The sequence below is a fragment of the Wolffia australiana genome, chromosome 5 (genome assembly GCF_029677425.1).
Source record: "Wolffia australiana isolate 7733 chromosome 5, ASM2967742v1".
Lineage (NCBI taxonomy): Eukaryota > Viridiplantae > Streptophyta > Magnoliopsida > Alismatales > Araceae > Wolffia > Wolffia australiana.
The window spans coordinates 20,528,384-20,535,045 of NC_135839.1; the positions used below are offsets into that span (position 1 = coordinate 20,528,384).

The 6,662-nt window shown below is 41.4% G+C and overlaps 1 pseudogene; it reads right to left on the reverse strand.

The window, feature by feature from the left end:
* Positions 1-348: 348 nt before the first annotated feature.
* Positions 349-2,170, reverse strand: LOC144703798 (alkane hydroxylase MAH1 pseudogene; annotated as a pseudogene).
* Between the last annotated feature and the right edge of the window lie 4,492 nt (positions 2,171-6,662).

Below are 6,662 nucleotides of genomic sequence, written 5' to 3' on the forward strand. Positions count from 1 at the left end.
AAAGTATGTCCTGAAAGACATACTTGCTCCTATTTTACGAATGCCAAAAATTTATAAATATTTTTTTTAATAGTCCATAGATTGATCTTATACCATAGAGTTATGCAACCAGTGATTAAAATTGTTCACTATCTCAGAAATTATTTGATAGAATGGAAGCGTCAACCCACGGAAAATTTCTAGCGGAGGTAAGAATATTGTTTGCCTCTCCGGAATGGCCTTAACAAGATCTGTCAGAACTCAGGGTTGCCGCCAGTGCCCACAACCTCCATAAGGTTACACAGCAAATCTGCTCTTTACTGCGATCAGTCAATGCCACTCACGCGGCCCCATAAAATGATGCGGACGGAACTAAGCGTGTGTGTTTTCATCATTTATAGCGACGATAGTTTTCTACGTCTTCCTTGATAATATCAATTGGCATTACATCATTGGAGTGGGACGTCTGATTATATAATCCAGAAGAGGGGGACAGAAATTGGTCTATGCATTTATTGTCTATCTCAGGCGAAGCACCAACCATAAGGAACCGGACATTGAAAACGGAGGGGGAGATCAATCCCTGTTCTCCACATTGACCATGAGTCCGTTCTTCATGTGGAGGATTATGGAAAGCTTGGGAGAAACGACATGACCTGGTACCACTTTTACGCGGAAGTTGTACAGCATGGTAGCCGCCACTACCTTCATCTGGCTGAACGCCATGTCTTTACCTAGACAAGTTCTGGGTCCGGAATTGAAGGACATGAACTTGTAGGAGGGCTCGTGCTTGATAGTCCCTCTCTCAGTAATCCACCTCTCTGGGCGAAACTCGCAGCAGTCCTTTCCCCAAATACCCTCCACCCTCGCCATGCAATACAAGTTAACAATTATCTTCCCTCCGGCTTCGATTTTATGACCAGAGGGGAGAACATCGGCTTCAACGGCGCTCTTATGCTCCATGGGAACAGGGGGAAAGAGCCTCAGGGACTCATGTAAAGCTGCAAGAAGATAGACGTTTGAGTTAAGTTCGTGAGCCTTGAATAAAATGGGCTTCTTTTCGCCCGCATGAGCCGCTGCTATTGGGTTGAGCTCGTCGAGGATCTTCCTCTCCACTTCCGGGTGCCGCGAGATCAACCAAAAAAACCAAGTGAGAGCTGTGCTTGTGGTGTCTCTACCGGCCAGTATTAGATTCAAGGCCATATCAAACAAATACTTAGATTCAGCGCCATGATCGCGTAGCTCGGGGCGGGACTTGATAAACGATGCTATCATATCTGGGGCAATACTGTCATCATGTTCTCCGTCTTCCTCCTCTTTCTTTATGTTTGCCATCTTCTGAACAATCAATTTACCCATAAAATCTTTGATAGTCTCGCAAGCACGAGCCATCCTTCTTTCTTCACCCACTCGCATCCACTTCATGAGCTTCCACCAGGACATGGGTATGGCGTGCCGGAAGAACACCACATCCTCGGCATCGTCTATCGCGTTGGCAAATGGAACATCAGGAAGCTCAAGCGAGAGACAGCCAGGATCATACCCAATGACGACGGTTGATGTTGTGTCAAACGTAAACCGAAGAAACACGTCTTGTAGATCAAGAACCGTGCCCATCTCCGCGGCACGCGAGAGGACAGGGATAAGTCCGTTGGCAACCTTTGTCAAGCTAGTCTTAGCCACGAGACGACGGAATTTGATATCGCTCATCAAAGCGTGGGCGGCCTTTCGCTGGCTCATCCAGGATTCGAAGTCGGCGTTGAAGATCCCATCTCCGAGAAAATCGAAGATCTCCAAGAATTCCTCGCCTTTCGGGTAGTTCTGGAAGTGGGTGTTGAACATGTGGTTGATGTTTGCTGGGTCGACAGTGGCAAAAATGTTCATGCCGGTGAACCAGGGACCCTTGAACTCGAAATTGCAGCCTACGTTGTGGGTGTTTTCTTCAGACCAATCGAAGAACCGGTGAAGGTTGACGATAATGGTGGGAAGCATGCCAACGAAAGGCCAGTTTATAGGGGGACCGGGGCGGCTTTTCTTGCTGTAGAAGAAGAGGACGAAGAAACAAACGATGGCGGCGAGGACCTCCGGATAGCTTGATGCGAGCTTCAGGAAGTTCTCGATTGTGGCCATGGAGGGCTCAAGGAAGAGGGAAGAAAGACTTCTAGACAGCGTCGGCCGCGATGCAACAGAAAGGTATTTTATAGAAGTGAGAGGGTTCCGCGCTTTCATAAAAATTGTGATATTTGGTTAGCTACTAGGGGCTTCCATGACAAAACTGTATCCATCTCGCCTTAATTTCATGGCAACCGTTTTGTTGACTTATATCTTTCTGATGAGAAAAATAATAAAGTCAAAGTCCTATCGACGCGCCAACATGACCCAACCGACACCTGCATAAACCCACCGAGGAGAGCAGCGATTCATTTTAAGCAAGAAATAATAAGGTCCAGTCTTTCTAATAACTTACTATAAGAGATATCCCCGCATGCATTCCCATGACGTATCCCCACGTTTGAATTAATTTCTACCTGTTCCGTTTACTTTGAGGGATTCTTTCTTCCCACTTTGAGCCTAAATTACAGGTGTACTTCTCTTGAATAAGATGCCATTTATTCCGTTGCTGCGTAAGTCATTTATGAGGGGTAAGAAGAAGGCCTAGAAATTGGCTGCGGTGAAGGAAGTTACTGACAGATTTACATTTCTGAATCGATCGGCTAATTGGGTAGCTCTCGTATGTCCTGTCCAAATTTTAGCGATACCGACTCGACCCGACAGTCTTGTCTGATCAAAGAGACAGAGGAGTCCAACCACCCCCGCCTTCCTCCAACCCGGGATTGTCTTTGGTAGCGCGAAATCGAATGAGAGGATGCCTTGAAATCTTCCCGTCGTGATCAGTGATCAACTGGTCCATACAAAAGAAGGCGTGTGTGGCTGGATAACTTATGATAACGACTTTGTTGCGGGGTAACAACAACGCCTAGAAATTTGCTGCGATACGTAAACCATTGATACGTAAAGCATTTATTCTTCGCAAGGGTAAGAACAACGCTTAGGTGTTTGCTGCGATGAACAAACGAACGAACATATTTATATTTCTGAATCGATCGACTAATAGAGTAACTAGCGATTGCGCTGTCCAAATTTTGACGATACCGACCCGACCAGACAGTCTTGTATAATCAAAGAGCCAGAGGAGCCCCGGCCCCTTGTGTTGTTTTTGATAGCGCTCATGAGAGGTCGCCTTGCAATCTTCTTGTCGCGATCAGTGATCAACCCGTCAATGCAGGAGAAGGCAAGTGGCCGAATGCCTTATGATAAAGATCTTGATGCAGGTCCAGGCGGATTAATTTACCCAAGCTGTGCGTGACAACGCATTATACGAAAGCGTAAGCAATAAGCTCGACGGGGAAGATTTGGACGCGTGATATTATTACGTTTACTGTCTTAAACTTGTTGTGTTTGATACGTCTTTATTTTTTATATCATTAATATTAACCTCGGGCCCAGATATATCAATTTGCTAATCTCTTCTGGCGATCCCGTGCATAATAGTCTCCGCGCGAGATCGAACAATCTTATAATTTCCTCTTGCGATGTCATACATAATATTCTCGGCCTGAGATCGAAAATTTCGCTGATTTCTTCTTGAGATCTCGTTCACAATCATCTTGGCCTCCGCCGTTGGTCTCTTAAGTCCGCTGTTTGTTGGACGACTGCTTCCATGCAGTTTCATTCAGAAGCTGCTCTCGTCGATGGCTGCTTCGATGACAAGAATCTGCATTGTCAGCTGATATAATTAATTAACGGTGGTTGCTCCCAAGTGATCCCTAATAACTCGCCGGTCTATACTTCCAGTTATTGCTTCCTGGGGTGTTTTACTGAGGTTCCCATTCATTGCGAGAGTTGGACTTTCGCCATCTTTCATCAAAGTAGGTTCGTTCTTTTTAGGATAATGATACACTGAAGGCGTTCAGACTCTTAAAGAATGAGTGAGTCTGAGAATTATGCTGTATGTTTTATCAATTTCTTGCCACTTCATTAATTTTCTTCTGTATTACTGGACTTCACGGGAGTCTGAAACTGTGGGAGTGCGTAATAATAGTGTACCGTAATAGTCTGAGAATTATTGATCCTTTTATCCGGGAAAGGCGGTAATTTCCATCCGTCGGGTTGACGGGTCTTCAGCCTTTATAAATTTGGTTTAATTTGTTTCTATTAAAACTACTTTTTTTGACTGTTCTGGTTCTGTGTCCTCCATTCTTAGCAATCTTTTGTTAGTAAAGGTAAATGAATTAACCATTTGAAATAGGCTTTCGAACGGGATTTGAATCAGTCTCTTTGGACATCTTCGCACATCATAACAGGATTAGGATAACTATAACTAGTTTGATCGATTTTTTAGCTGGACTGCACTTGAAATCTTTCATTTCTTGCTTCCCATTTTATAGGTCTCTTTTACCAAATTACTCTGCTGGAATGGAAAATGTAATTGATAGAAATACTGGAAAATTATTGGGTTGGTTAAGAAAAAGCGAGGAAAACATGCTTACAGTGAAACTCAAGAAAAAGCGATCGACGACGTGATACAGCATATTTTCTTGTTGTTATTAGCTTGGGCGGGAATCGGCGTTGAACAACTAACGACATTCACTCAGAGATGAGCTAGAACATACATCGAGAAAAATAAAGGTTGCCGGTCCAAATGGCACTATTCCTTTTTATGCCCAGCTGTTGTCGCCATGACGTAAATGGGTAGCACTTTATAATATTTTACAGGGAGGGACCGCAGTCGTTGGGATGAGACTTCTATCATCTCCATGCCACAGCAGACGTCGGTGTGCTTGGATACCCAGCATAACTCCCCCTTAATCTTTGACGGGTTGTTGTACATCTCCACAAAGCCGCCGGGCCTCCTGATAAGACACTTCACCTCGAGATCCTTCCCCCCTTACCTTCTTCCACGCCACCATTATTTCTGTCACCCATCTCCCAGCTACAGAACCAGAAAAAGTTGGAATTTCTGATTTTCCAGGTGTTCTTAACTTGGTGGAAGAATCATAATACTCATCATCTGCTTCTCGCATGAAACTTGGAGAAATATTGGGTATGATTCTGTTTGGTGATCTGAACAGATCAAAAAATATGGAGTGAAAACCAGTAAAAATTTCCGTTTTGAGTCGCACGTGCAAATCCAGCCCCGAGTTTCCATCAGATCTGTGGCGTAGATATAATTTCTAATGCAGGCCCCGTCCACGTTGTATAATTGCTACGCCTGACCTGGCCCTAGAAGCATTCAAAGATATCTTTAGTGTAAAGATCGTAGAATTCAGGTTAAAAATAATTGGTGGAAGAGATGAAAATTGAGCGAGCCCCACAGCCCGAGCTCGTTGGTCGCGAAATCAAAACGATGCACTGTTGACATTTTAAAAAAATCTTAAAAGAGTGAGGATTGATGAATCTTTTATTCCTTAACTAACTATTTGTTATATTTTTAATATCATTTAGACGAATAGATAAATACAGAAATCGATATCAAATAAGAATGAAAATATTGGGACAGAGTAATTAATTGCAATAAGAAATATCTCAAAGGCAAATGGTAAGTTCTAATTGTATCTAGGTAATAAAAACAATAGCACGTGATCTCGTCTTCAAGATTCAATCTCAAACAATGGAACCTTCCTGAGTCTATTATTTAATTTTTCGATTAATTTTAATTCTGACTTTCTTAGATAATCAATTCGAACTTTCTTAAATTAAGACATGAATCACGAATAATTCAACATATGAGTGTCAACTTTTCTTAAATAAAAAAGTGCTTCAATTAGACATAAAAATTATAAATCATATAAGTTATAAATGACAGGTATATAATAATGTGCGTAATCTAATATATGATTACTACAATTTTCAATTCAAATGTTAGTGAATTATTAGTGCTTATATTTACAGCGAGATGAATTAAAATGATTAATGGAAAATCAATTCTCTGAATAATGACATAAACAAGTTCCGGCTTTGATTTTTGTCTGAAATAATATTCACTAGGAGATGAGTAACATTTTATCCATACTGATTTAATACTTTCTCTGCATGTTTAGTTGATATGGTCCAGTAATTCTCCATAGTAAACTACCACATATATCATTTTAGCACATAGATATCAATGATAATCAAATTACAATATTAACCCTATAGGATAATTATCTTCATCAAAGCCGATTTCAATTTTATTTTGTCTCATGGTGTTGTCTATTCTTAAAAAAATTGCACCTGGAATTGTTATAAAAAAAGTGCAGTAATACCTTTAATGAGAAAAATCCCTTTCAGAGGAATGAAATCAAGACATGTACTTTGAAAGAATATTGAATTGAGAATTCGTATTATCATTATTATAATGTATCCTTAGTATTCTTACCCATCCTAACACAATGAATAGACAATACTATGGTTGACCTTGCAATCAATGGTAAACCAGCTAACAAGCATATGATATTTCTTTGTTGACTTATCTGGTGTTGACTTTCTGTATTCATGTTAAATGTCGCTTGGGCCAACTTAGATCCAAAATTTTAGATCCTACCAAAGGAACTATCTTCACACCAAGAATGACCCCAACCTGGGAGAGTTTTAGGGTTTTGAAAATAGATCAAAAAGAAACAAAAGTTGAGTCTTCTTGTACA